The sequence below is a fragment of the Girardinichthys multiradiatus genome, chromosome 15 (genome assembly GCF_021462225.1).
Source record: "Girardinichthys multiradiatus isolate DD_20200921_A chromosome 15, DD_fGirMul_XY1, whole genome shotgun sequence".
Classification (NCBI taxonomy): Eukaryota; Metazoa; Chordata; class Actinopteri; order Cyprinodontiformes; family Goodeidae; genus Girardinichthys; species Girardinichthys multiradiatus.
In genome coordinates, this window is record NC_061808.1 from 13,817,911 (window position 1) to 13,831,854 (window position 13,944).

Sequence of the window (13,944 nt, forward strand, 5' to 3'; positions counted from 1 at the left end):
GCTGTTATACAGAGCACAGAATTATTGTGGTAAGTTACTATTTAAATCTGCCCATGATAAAAATATGAACAGATGTTTCTGAAAATTTTGATTTTAGTAGTACAACCACTTCACTATACCTAAAAAGACTCACCTCTTTAATTGCATACAAGATAACGGTTTTCTGGGGGTCCACTGAAGATGGGACGATTTCTCAGATGGCTCCTGAGAAGTGTGAGGAATTCACGCCTTGGGCCACCTGTATCCAACCCTTCTTCAAAGCAGCCAGCATTATCATTAAGCATGATGAACATGTCATTGTTGTTAGAATACGTGCTGCGTTAAAATCCACGAACAGCTCCATCCCACACATCTGACCGACATATATTGAACCTGCTGACCTTGTGGTCAATTGCCAGTACCAGATGTGCAATAATTTCATGTGCCTGCACATTTGTTTCTCTAGAAAAAAACATCATTTTAAACACAGTGAATGTACTTCTTTACTAATTGATCAAACTTTGCATAATGTGATTATGTGCAGGAACAGGTGCTGGTTAATTGAATACAAAATGTCTAAATTACTAACACAGGTTCTTCTGTGGGCAGGTCTTTCTCTTTGTCATAAGTAAGATCTTCAACATCGTCTTCATCATCAATCACAATGGGTTCAAACAGGTTGGTGTAGTTTCCGCAGACAGAAAATGTGCACACACCATATATGAAAACAAAAATACATAAGCATGCAGTTTCTAGAACCAAACACTTGATTTATGACAAAAGTCTTATCCCCTGTAATAATTACAGGAGATACTACACACCTGTAACAGGAGATCTGGACAGTGAGACATTCAGGGGTGCCTGGATTGTTTCTGTTATTCAAATGTGTTACCTAAAAACACAAACATTAGTGAGTGAAAATTAATGTTTGACCAATTTAGAACTATTTTAATATAACAGTTTAAAGGATGGAGAGGAAAATCTGTGAATTGTGGTGCAAGATGAATGTCAGTTGAAAAAAGTTCACATTCTGCATTTTCCACTCACATCCAAAAATTGCTGTAAATGCTACAAATATAACAAAGTTGGCAAAAAAACAAAGACTTAAAAGGAATTTGTACCTGTAGTGCTTAATTTGAAAGCACAAGATCCCCAACACCATTCCTTAGAGGGCAAAGAAAAGCTTATATCATTGCATATTACAAAAATATGATGTCATGGAATAAATTATGAGACCATCCCGTTTTCTTCTATGTTCTGTTTATTTTATTGCCCTATAACTCCTCTGTGCATTATGTGACTAAAAACAAAAGAGAAAAAAAAAACAAGGAATGCCTAAAAGCACTGTTTTTGGCAGTGCAATATCATAGCTATTGAAGTGATTTTGGTCATTCTCGCAACAGTTTTTGCAGAAAATTAATAGAGATAAGTTTTCAAAGTAAACTCTTATGAGCTATTTTTGTTATTGTATTTGCCTAAACAAATCTACCTTTACTTGAACCAGACAGTAAAATGAACAAGACGCTGAAGAAATCAAGGGTTGTCTAATAAGTATTTCCATGCCTGTATATTAGACACTTCAAAAACAAACAAGCATCCAGAAAATAAACAAGCAATACAAGCACTTTATAGGATATGTTCCAATAACCACATACAGGACAAAGAGCCAACCTACATAGCATTAATACATACTGCATGCAAATACAGTAAATGCTAAAATACTTTTGGTACACATACACACATCATGCTATGATATATTCTTAAAATATAACTTACTCTGTCTCAGCCACTTTTTGTAAAGGACTGCTTTCATCCCAAGGTTCCCATGGCTGAAGTAAAGACATAGAACACATTTCACACAAAAACAGTTACATAGTTCTAAGGAGCTGAAGTAAAAGGTAAATGGTGCTTGTGATCATCGAACAACCAAAACAAGAAGGACAGACCAAATACATTTTAAATTGTACTTACCAGTGTATCAGCAAGATCAAACTCTGAGGATTTTTTTTATAACAATCTCTGGGTCAGAGTCAGACAAGTCTGACAAATTTCCAACTGCAAAATATACAAAAAACAAACAACAAAAAAATGTATTTCTATTAAGTGATAATACTATATTCGTTAAACTATGTAAGGTCATATCCAAATGCATAAACACAGCATTGGTAAAAACTCATGACTCGGCAGATACCAAAGCTTTCAAGTTTCTAGGAAGTAACTTGACATGTAGGAGCTAATGTATGTATGCGATTGACTTGATTGGTTTATGCCAGTGATGCTTACTTGCACAACTTCAAAATTTACATTTGTTGAAGTTTAGGCAATGTGTGCCAAACTCCACACACAAACATCACAGCTTACCTTCTTCAATGTGCCTTTTCAAGCAGATGAAAACAGTAATCCTTCGATATGACTTGCCAACTTCAGCCTTTTAACCAGCAAGGGTAAAAGGTCTTCATATACCAGGGATTTTAATGATACAGAAGAAGGAAATGCCCATCTTTTACACCTTTGTTGACGTCCTTCAATTTTTCAACAGCCTGACTTTGCAGAGTTGTGGCAGAGATATCTGGGTCTGTTGTAAGGGAAATAGTTTTTCCACGCTGTGGGCTTAGACCACCCTTCTGAATTACCATCAAGCCAACATTTATCTGAAAGAAAAAAGATGTGAAAGACTGAGAAATGTTAAAAAATATTGTCAAAATTGTTCTTTTTGCTTTTAATTCTTGTGCTACATTTTGCAATAACAACCAAATGGACCAATTAAATACTAATATCAGTCAAAACAGAATGATGGAAACCTTTACTTTTAAACCACACATTTGGATACAAACAGATCATAATACTGGTTGGTAATTTATTAGTCAATAGCCGATTTACTATTTTGACTGATCATGAATTGACAATTTGCTATGACGCTAACGTTAACAAGGTACTACATCCATAAGACAAATAAACAATTTTTCATGCTTATGAACTTACTTGAAGGCTGTGGAGTAGCTCCAAAACATAGTTCTTGAATCCTCTTGCCACAGCTGCTGCAAAAGTTTGGTGACAGCTCAACCAACTCTTTTCCGCAGCTTGGGCAATACATAGCGCTGTGACTGTCTTCCCGCATATCCAAACGTTGAAAGAGCTAAAGCCCTAACTTCCAGTTGAAAAGCCAAAAGTGGCGTCATCCAATCAGAGATTTCCCAGGTTTTCCCACTGGGACCTACCTCTTCCGTTTAGTTAATGTTGTTGTGTTTTTGTTATTTGTAATTGTGCTTAGTTAATGTTGTTGTGTTTTAGTTAATGTTGTTGTGTTTTCGTTATTTGTAATTGTGCTTAGTTAATGTTGTTGTGTTTTTTAATTTGTAGCTGTGACTGGTGATTTGTTGATGTGGTTTGCACTTCAGGGCCACCGTAGGAAAACACTCTCTGTGGTGTTTGCAGTATTTATCCTTAAATGTCTTCTTATACATCCAGCACCTAATGCCATACACATACCTGACAAAGCCATCTCAAGAGATTGTATTTAAGAGAAGGAAGAAATATGATGATGGGAAACAGAAGGAAACTGTAAACAAACACTGTTCATACTGTCCAACACCCTAAAGCGGTGTGCTCAGAGATGTGCTCAGGAGAAAGTCATAGAGACAGAGCGATGATTATAGAACACACACAGTGTTAAACCATTAAAGAAGAGAGGGAGAAAAGAGCAAGGGCTGTGTAGACACACCAGTGACTTAGTGAGTCAGATGTGTTGAGGTGATTAATCTGTTTTGGCTGTCCTTCACAGGCCTGAGGGTAAGTGAATATTTAGCGGTGCTAGGCTGCCCCCTTTTGGAGAAGAGAGAATAATAAATTTACAAAAACCCGTCATTGTTCTTCATCTTGTTCCTTGACATCACTCTCAGTCTGAGAAATCTGGTGGTTATATATTTGATAGAATGTCTGGTTTGAAAACAGTTGCACATTATGGTACTTTTAACACTACTGTGGAGAACAAGTTTTGTTTTATGTCAACAGGAAGCTGTTTACTAATCACATATCAGCACAATAATTAAAGTCACAGCTGTCTGAACAAAATATTACATTAAAATATTTCCTACACAATTATAAATATAAGTATGATTATAAGTAATATAAGTATGTACAGTTAATTATAATCCTCATTTTCCTCATCCTTCTCCATGTTTTACTTTATCACAATGTTCCACCACTCTTAATGAACTCCAGCATCCCAGCCACTAAAATATAGATCACATAGTTTGTATTTGCCAAATATTCTACTAGCATGCAGAGTGTGAATGTATAGTATCTGATATATTGTAATATCACACCCAAATATTGCATGCAAACAGTCCCTTGTGATTGTGACATTGAACACATGAAACCTGCAATGAGGATAGTGATTTTGACAGCTGTAGAAAACATCAGGGAACTACCAGCATCAGAGATCAGGGATAAAGTTTTGGAGAAGTAGAAAGCAGAGTGAGTTTATAAAACAATATCCAAAGTTTTGGACATCTCACAGAGCACTTTCCATCATCTGAAAATGAAAATCACCACTAAAAAAACCTACCGAGACATAGCTGTCCACTCAAAATGACAACAAAAATGATTAATCAGAGAAGCGGCCAACCTGTCCATGCTGACCAAGCAGTTTAACAACTGAGGATGGAGAATCCGTCAATTTGACAACAATTATTTGTGCACTCCATAAATCTAACCCTCATGGAAAAGTGGAAAAAAAGAAATAAATTGTTGAAAGAAAGCCAGAAGTAGCCTTGCAGCTTGCACCATGCAGCAAATGTGGAAGAAGTTGCTCCTGTAACATGAAACCGAAATTGAACTTTCTGGCCTACATACAAATAACTATGGGCATCAGAAAACTAACACTGCACATGGCCCACTATAAAACATTGCGGCGGCAACATCATGTTGGGAGAATGCCTTACAGGGAACCTTATCAAAGTTGATGGGAAGTAGGAAGGAGTTCAATACAGGACAAACCTACACAAAAAACGGTTAGAACAGGAAAACTACTTGCAACTCGGGTGAAAGTTCTCCTTCAGGCAGAACAACAATCCTCATATACAGACAGTGCTTCAATTGAGTGATTTGGATCAAAGCATATTTATGTGCTGGAAAGCCCTAGCCAAAATCCAGATCTAAATCAACTGAGAATCTATTGCAATATTTAAACATTGGTACTCACAGACATTCTCTATACAGTCTGACTGAACGATTTTGCAAGAAAGAATGGGCAAAAATTTCACTCTCTAGATGTGCAAAACAGCTGGTAGAGACATAAGCTGAACCCTTACCACACTTGTTAAATTTTGTTTGGAAAAAGATTTTGAACACCATGCATCCTTTTACTTCCACTTTCAATTATGTGCTACTTTGTCTTTGTCTGCCACATAAAATCCCCATATAGTACATTGAAGTCTGTGGTTGTAATCTGAAAAAATAACAGGGTATGAAAACATTTGTTGGGCAATCAGATTATTTCTAATATTTAACTTTAATGTTTAATTTAAATAATCCTGAAATGTTAGTCACAGGTATCAGAGATCCAAACCCAAACAATTTACTGCAGAAGTTTATGTCTCTGTGGAAGTCTTTTTTTTTACCCCTGTATATCTGCTGCACCCTGCTCACAAAAAAACAAACAACATTTGTCATAAACTGCCGGCTATTAGTCAAAAAACTACAATACATAAAAAGATTGAGATCTAACATGTAGGTTGATAGGTGGATGTCTACCATTTTTGACTTGAAATCTAACAGAAATCAGATCAGAGAACAGTTTTGAAACACATAATTTTGATGCTAACAGTTTGTTTAATGTTGACTGGTGAAGAAATGCTTATGATGCTATTGCAACTATCTAAAGCATTTAATTGACCTCTCTAAACCACGTTGGCTAATCAGGTTTTCCCATTTTCAAACTGGGATGTTTAAAGGTGAAAATGTACATGAAGATCTCTCTTGTGATAAATAAGAAACTTGACTCATTAAGTTTTTATTTGGCTGATGCTCTCCATATTCAGTAGTGTATTGTAGGATTATAGATCAAATGCTGGATACAGGCGTGGTCCTAGCCTGTCTGGCGACCTGGGCGAACAACATCGCCAGACCCACCCCCCACCCCACCCGGGACCTATGATTTGTGATTTTGGTTTCTCTGATGGCGCCCTGGGCAACCGCCCATGTCACCCATTTCAGAAACCACCAATAGATGAGTGAATGAAAGGATTAACAGTAATCCATTCACTGCCTTAGTCATATTTCATTGGATTCTCAGAGGCACGAAGCTCAGGAAGTAGTGCACTGGCTTCATTTCAGAACTTCAGAAGTTTAAAAGAGAAGGAAAGACAAACATGTTTCAAAAAGGAAAACACAGTGAAGGTAAAACCTCTTTGCATTTTATCATGTTGAATTGGCGCTATATAAATAAACTGAATTGAATTTAATTGAATCATGTGTTTGCAGTTTTTCAACAAGCCTGTTTGCAGTAGCCTACTTCTATGTTTCCCTGTAGATTTCAGTAGGCAAAATGCAGCTGAAGGATGGAGTGTTGAAACCGGTCAGAGGGATGGTACTTCTCCTTGTTGTGCCACCAGGATTGGGTGCAGAGCAATTGCAAAAAGCTCCAGTTAAAGAAGCTGTTATATGAAAGCAATTTAAAATTGAACACAAATTGTTTCAAGCAAACACTAGTATATATGATAAAGCCAGAAGTAAAAGTATGTATAGATCAGAATAATCAAATGTAACAAATACATACATTTCAAGTAGATGCACCATACATCCATAATAACGTCAACGAGAAGAATTATGTGACAAAAACCTTTGTTTCCGAAAGTAGGACCACAAGCTTTCAATACGTTGGTTGGATGTTGAAGTCTCATACATGTGGCTTTTGGCTCCTCCAAATTCATCTGTGTGCAATGATCTCAAGGAACAGTGAAGTGCTGCCATCAGTTCATTTTCTGTTCTGCAGTCAGTCCGGAGGCACATTGGAAAAAATCCAAACTCAGAAATACACTGCATATAATTTTGAGCAATGGTCCTAGGATCATTGTTGGACTTTCCACATTTGAGCCACATTATTTTTCTGGAGAACCCATCAATGCAGCCACTTATCGCAATTCAATAGGGTTTTAATTTGTCATACCCATCAACATGCCAAATTTCACTGGGTCCCACTGAATGATATGCTCTGCGGACAAATCTTCGTCTAGACCTGTCTTCTACTGCAGACCGATCCAATTCTCACATTAGTCGCATCACATACCCTGTTCTGACGATAAGAGAATACTTCTGTTTTAGGGTCTGCCACATCGTTCGGTAACCCAGGAGGTGGCCTGATCCCTTGAGTTCATCAGAAATAGCTGTCTGCACAGTAGCAATTGGTGTGTACTTTGTCCTCCTGGTCAAGCCTACACTTTGTAATCTTCTTTTTAAAGTGCTAAGACTCACTGAAATATTGTGTTTGGCTGCAAGGAAGTCTCTTATTACTTCATAACTGTGGCCCTCTGTGAAATACTTCATGGTAAGATCATCTGCAATTGTGGTTTCAGTATCTGAGGGGAAGGAATGAGACACTAGATATAATAATAGAAAATGTGCCATATTCATAAACTTTGTTTTCATCTATATTTACTGAAAGGTGAATAAACAGTACAAAGTCAGTAATGTATATGACATCACCAACTTTCAGAGCAAAACATACCGTTATCTTGATGACTCCTTAAAAACTGAATAATTCTGCCACATGAGCCACAATAGGACAGAACGACATGAAGGGTCCCACCACAAAATGGACAAAACATAACCTGGTAAAAGGCAAGAAGAATCAATTAGTCTTCATACGCATTCTCACAGAGTATTTGCACCATCATTATACATAAGGTATATAATAAAAACGTTTTCCACCTTGGTTTAAAAAATTGTTCCATACATGGCTGAGTTAAATCTGATTTATAATGTGCTTAACTCTCAAATGAAAAAGTTGCTTTCAAAAAAGAACTTAAGGAGTCTATGGAGACGACTTAAACAATTTAACCAAAGTATACAATATAGTTGGAGTTATAATTTCCAATTCGGGAGTTTCTGAGTGATAAATGTTTCGTTTTATGCACCATACTGTCGTTAAGTAATGCAAGTTATCCGAAATTGTTTACGTCATTTCCATGGTAACCACTGACTCACAAACATAAAACGCAATGCTTCCCTCTTCACAGGGTTAACAAACTTGCAGTTGTCAGTAAACCCACATTCTGGCATAGTGGTACACAGGTACCTCAAGATTAAGAATCTGATTTCATCTAAAGCCTTTTTATCTACAGGTCCTTCTCAAAATATTAGCATATTGTGATAAAGTTCATTATTTTCCATAATGTCATGATGAAAATTTAACATTCATATATTTTAGATTCATTGCACACTAACTGAAATGTTTCAGGTCTTTTATTGTCTTAATACGGATGATTTTGGCATACAGCTCGTGAAAACCCAAAATTCCTCTCACAAAATTAGCATATCATTAAAAGGGTCTCTAAACGAACTATGAACCTAATCATCTGAATCAACGAGTTAACTCTAAACACCTGCAAAAGATTCCTGAGGCCTTTAAAACTCCCAGCCTGGTTCATCACTCAAAACCCCAATCATGGGTAAGACTGCCGACCTGACTGCTGTCCAGAAGGCCACTATTGACACCCTCAAGCAAGAGGGTAAGACACAGAAAGAAATTTCTGAACAAATAGGCTGTTCCCAGAGTGCTGTATCAAGGCACCTCAGTGGGAAGTCTGTGGGAAGGAAAAAGTGTGGCAGAAAACGCTGCACAACGAGAAGAGGTGACCGGACCCTGAGGAAGATTGTGGAGAAGGGCCGATTCCAGACATTGGAGGACCTGCGGAAGCAGTGGACTGAGTCTGGAGTAGAAACATCCAGAGCCACCGTGCACAGGGGTGTGCAGGAAATGGGCTACAGGTGCCGCATTCCCCAGACCTGGGATACAGAGAAGCAGCACTGGACTGTTGCTCAGTGGTCCAAAGTACTTTTTTCGGATGAAAGCAAATTCTGCATGTCATTCGGAAATCAAGGTGCCAGAGTCTGGAGGAAGACTGGGGAGAAGGAAATGCCAAAATGCCAGAAGTCCAGTGTCAAGTACCCACAGTCAGTGATGGTCTGGGGTGCCGTGTCAGCTGCTGGTGTTGGTCCACTGTGTTTTATCAAGGGCAGGGTCAATGCAGCTAGCTATCAGGAGATTTTGGAGCACTTCATGCTTCCATCTGCTGAAAAGCTTTATGGAGATGGAGATTTCATTTTTCAGCACGAACTGGCACCTGCTCACAGTGCCAAAACCACTGGTAAATGGTTTACTGACCATGGTATCACTGTGCTCAATTGGCCTGCCAACTCTCCTGACCTGAACCCCATAGAGAATCTGTGGGATATTGTGAAGAGAACGTTGAGAGACTCAAGACCCAACACTCTGGATGAGCTAAAGGCCGCTATCGAAGCATCCTGGGCCTCCATAAGACCTCAGCAGTGCCACAGACTGATTGCCTCCATGCCACGCCGCATTCTGCAAAAGGATTCCCGACCAAGTATTGAGTGCATAACTGTACATGATTATTTGAAGGTTGACGTTTTTTGTATTAAAAACACTTTTCTTTTATTGGTCGGATGAAATATGCTAATTTTGTGAAATAGGAATTTTGGGTTTTCATGAGCTGTATGCCAAAATCATCCGTATTAAGACAATAAAAGACCTGAAATATTTCAGTTAGTGTGCAATGAATCTAAAATATATGAATGTTAAATTTTCATCATTACATTATGGAAAATAATTAACTTTATCACAATATGCTAATATTTTGAGAAGGACCTGTAGACAACTGAAGTGAACTTGATCGGTGAACAGCTGATTGCTCTAAGTTTCAGGCTTCTGGAAGTCCTGAATCAACCTCATTTATGTCTCCTGGTTTCCTTCAACTCTTCAGCCTCTGGAAACTACTGTCTTCGGAGACAAATAACAACAAAGATCCTGTTTAACCAGCGAAGCCTGGAGCATCAGTGCCTGACACTTAAAGGAAGAAAACTGAAGATTAAGTCGTATTCCCTTCAAGAAACCTCGTTGTTACCAGAAGAATCTTCTCCATCAGGTGCATGGATGAGCCCCCGTCTTCAAAGCCTCTCCAAACTCACTAGTTTCAGCATCAGGGAAAGACAGGTTGAGTTGATTGATTCATTCTATTAATGAAATTATTTTGTGTTGCCAAATTTAAGCTGTTACTGACCCCTGCAAAAGCGTTACTAATTAAAGAAAGCATATAAAATTCTAGTTAAATCGTGGACATTCAATTATTTGAGTCACCGTATTTTTTGGTTTTCCGTTGGTGGTAAAAAGTATTTTTGCCTGGTTCCCAGATATTTTAGGAGGCTTTTATAAGTTGCCTTAGCCAGGTTTGTTAAAACAGCGCCCTTGGGGCTCGTGCCGAGCCAGTAAAATTAACCTAGGCCATATACCAAGAGCCAGTTGTAAATTAGGGAATGAGCAGCCGTGAACAAAAGTGACTGTTGAAAGTGTGGATGACTGTGATAGGCTACTCAGTCGTCCAGACCTCCAGTTGAAGAAGGGCGAGACCCGGGTCTGGGCAGTACCGGCGCTGTCTGCCTGCCTCTGCCCCAGGAGGGAAGGGGACCACCTCCTGGGTCCAGGGGATGGTTGCCCATAGGGGGTACCGGCGCCTGGACCTGGGAGTATAGAGTATGCATGGGGAGTGTGAGTGAGTGTATGACGTCCATTGTTGTTTATCCTTACGTTGGGTGTGAGAGATTTTATGTGTATGCATGAGGGTGGGAGTGGGTGATTGTGACTGTGTGTGCCTGTTTTTTTTTTTTTTTTTTTTGCAACAGGTAGGGTCTTGGACTGCTCCCTCTCCTGGATCAGCTTCCTCCCTGCCACACCGCCTGCCGGTGGTTGGAGTCTCTGCCCGCTGGTGTACTTGTGGTTCTCGGTGTCCGGGGCCGGGTGCTTTGGTGTGTGCTGGCTCACTCCCGGTGGCTGCTTGCCGGGGCCTGGCCCACTGGGCTCTGTCAGGCCTCTGCTTGGGGGGTGGTGTGTCCCGGGGTCTTGGGTCTCTGGGTCCATGGCTGGATCTGCTCGGGCGTGGACGGCTGCCGGCGGGGCCTGTGGGCTCGTCGCTGCGGCTCCCTGGGGCTTCTGCACTGTCGCTGCTGGGTGGTTCCCCTGGGACTTTCCACTGCTCTTCTCTGGGGGGGTTGCAGTAGTCCCGGCGGTGGTTCTCCTGGGGTTCCTGTGCTTTGGGGGGCCTTTAGATGTCTGTGGCTCGGATCTCCTCAGTGTCCGTCCAGGGACCATGGGGCAGGCCTGTGGGTCCTCACACTCGCTGTTGCATATTTTTGTGGAGAAACCTTGTATACAAAAGCGCGTCCACACTCATACTCACAGGTGTTAAGCTTCAGGTGTTGACAGATAGACAGATGTTCTATATTGGGCTGCACCTCTCACTAAGTACATTTTACATTCAGAATTACCGTGTACTATTTTGTTGAAAACAAAAATACAGCTTCAGCTGTACAAGCAAGCAGGGTGTAATCTTGTATTCTCTTCATCCTTCTTTCTCTCCTCCACTCTTTCCTCCTTTTCTCCCCTTTTTCCCCCCATCTCTCTCTTTTTTGAGCTTCTTTTTTCCTTTTCATTTCAGTCTCCATGTCCGTAACAATTGAAATATTCCCAAAGAAGTTTATAATAAAGTTTCTTTTATAAATATCAAGCAGAGCTTTAAAGCATTAGCTGTGATGCTCCGCTTGTGAAAGTAAATCTGTTGGGCAATTTCTTGGCACTCAGACAACAATTCTGAGCGATACTCTGCCGGACAGGACACGGTAAAAAAAAAGAAGGACGAGACTTTTGTATGAAGGCTGTCAGAGGCTAGGCGAGTCATTTCCCGACACCAGCTTAAACAGAACTTTCAGTAAGCCTGCTTAGTAAGACCTTTCAGATTTAGGGAAGTCCGGACCCGTTGGACGGAGAGCTGGATTGAGCAATCCCTTTAGACATAGGGAAGTAGGAGAGAGGGGTTAGCTCATCGGACAACAAAAAAAGCTATTGGAAAAACCTTCAGCGTTCAGAGCAACATCTGAAACCTGGCTTAATTCTGAAAAGGATATGGATTTCCTGGAGAACTGATATGAATTAATTTCTATGAAAAAGAAGAATAAGAAAGGAGGGGGCGTGGCTTGGCACACAGATAATACTCTAAAATATAAAATCATGGAAAACATGACAGCTTGTTTTGATGAAGTAATTGAATTTATGGCTTTAGAACTATTTACTGAAAAGCAAAATATATAATGATACAAGACTTCCTTAATACGATGTATAGTTTGAGCCATTATCCACTGACTTTCTGTCATGTTTGGTCCTGGTCTATGATTTGGCTATTTTAAAACTTTAATTTAATGTTGATTTGGATGTAGGTTTAAATTCACTCTGATGCTGTAAAATAAACTCTCTCTTCACCTTCACCTTTCTAGCAGACAACTGAAAGTTCTGTGCCAAAACAGACCACACTCCCATAAAAGAAAACCAACCCCAGGACATGATGCTGCCACCACCATGTTTCACAGTGGGCATGATGTTTTTCTCCACCATGTGCATTGTTGTTTATGTACTATACATACCTTTTGAAATTACGGTCCAAAGGTTCACGTTTGGTAACATCAAAAAACACGTACTGTGATTTTAGTAATGTCCAAGTTGCCACATATTTTGTCCAGTTACCGGTGACTGCCTTCACTTTGTCATTGTGTACAGTCATAAATAATACATTTGAATATTATTGAAAAGTTAATTTATTTCAGTAAGTCAATTCACTGAGTGAAATACATTTAGATTAATTACACACAGGTTGATGTTTTTAGGCTTTCATTTGTTAATTATAAAGATTTTTTACTTATAGCTAATGAAAACATGACATTTAAGATTAAAATATGAAATCCAACCCAAAAAAAAATAATTTTAATACTGAAATGTAGGCTTAATGAAATGTTAATACCTCCTTAATGGTTGTTATTTTCAAAAGGTTCTTTTAATCTGACAAATTAGCCTCATCTGAATGTAAATTTTGATAAATTGAATATGACTGTATATAGTGCTGCAGAATCCTTTTGTTCTCTTCCCTGACTAAGGTCTTTGTGCAGTGAGATCCTTTGAAACCTCTCTGCAAGTGACTGCTTTAGCATAAGGATCCCAATGAACAAATGTCAGAAAAATCCAAGGATAACTAAAATTTATTTCCAGTTAATCAGGTTTACTAAAGGGAAGATGTAAACTAATCAAGACTGAAGGATGATCCTCATTTTTTCTCCTTTTGCAATTGTATGTTTTTCACAGGCTATATAACATATACAGTGTGGATAAAAGGTATTTGAAAAACCGCCGATTTTGCAGGTTTTCGCACTTACAAAGCATGTAGAAGTCTTTAAATTTTATCATAGGTACTCTTATACTGTGATGGAATCTAAAACTAAAATCCAGAAAATCGCATTGTGTCATTTTTAAGAAATCAATTTACATTTTATTGCGTGACTTAAATATTTGAAATATCAGAAAAACAAAACTTAATATTTGGTACAAAAACATTTGTTTGCAATTACAGATATCAGACATTTCCTGTAGTTCTTGACGAGGTTTGCACACACTGCATGAGGGATTTTGGACCACTCCTCCATACAGATCTTCTCCAGATCCTTCAGGTTTCAGGGCTGTCGCTGGGCAATACGGACTTTCAGCTCCCTCAAAAGATTTTCAATTTGGTTCAGGTCTGGAGACTGGCTAGGCCACTCCAGGACCTTGAGATGCTTCTTACGGAGCCACTCCTTAGTAGCTCTGGCTGTGTGCTTGTTGTCATGCTGGGAGACCCAGCTACGACGCAT

The 13,944-nt window shown here is 39.1% G+C and overlaps 1 long non-coding RNA gene across 1 annotated transcript; it reads right to left on the reverse strand.

Annotated features, from left to right (window-relative positions):
• Positions 1–580: 580 nt before the first annotated feature.
• LOC124881811 lies at positions 581–1,793 on the reverse strand. Its single transcript, XR_007041754.1, has 3 exons — positions 1,756–1,793; positions 1,101–1,143; positions 581–871 (listed from the first exon to the last, which is right to left on the reverse strand). It is a non-coding gene; the product is annotated as an uncharacterized LOC124881811 (long non-coding RNA).
• Positions 1,794–13,944: the final 12,151 nt, after the last annotated feature.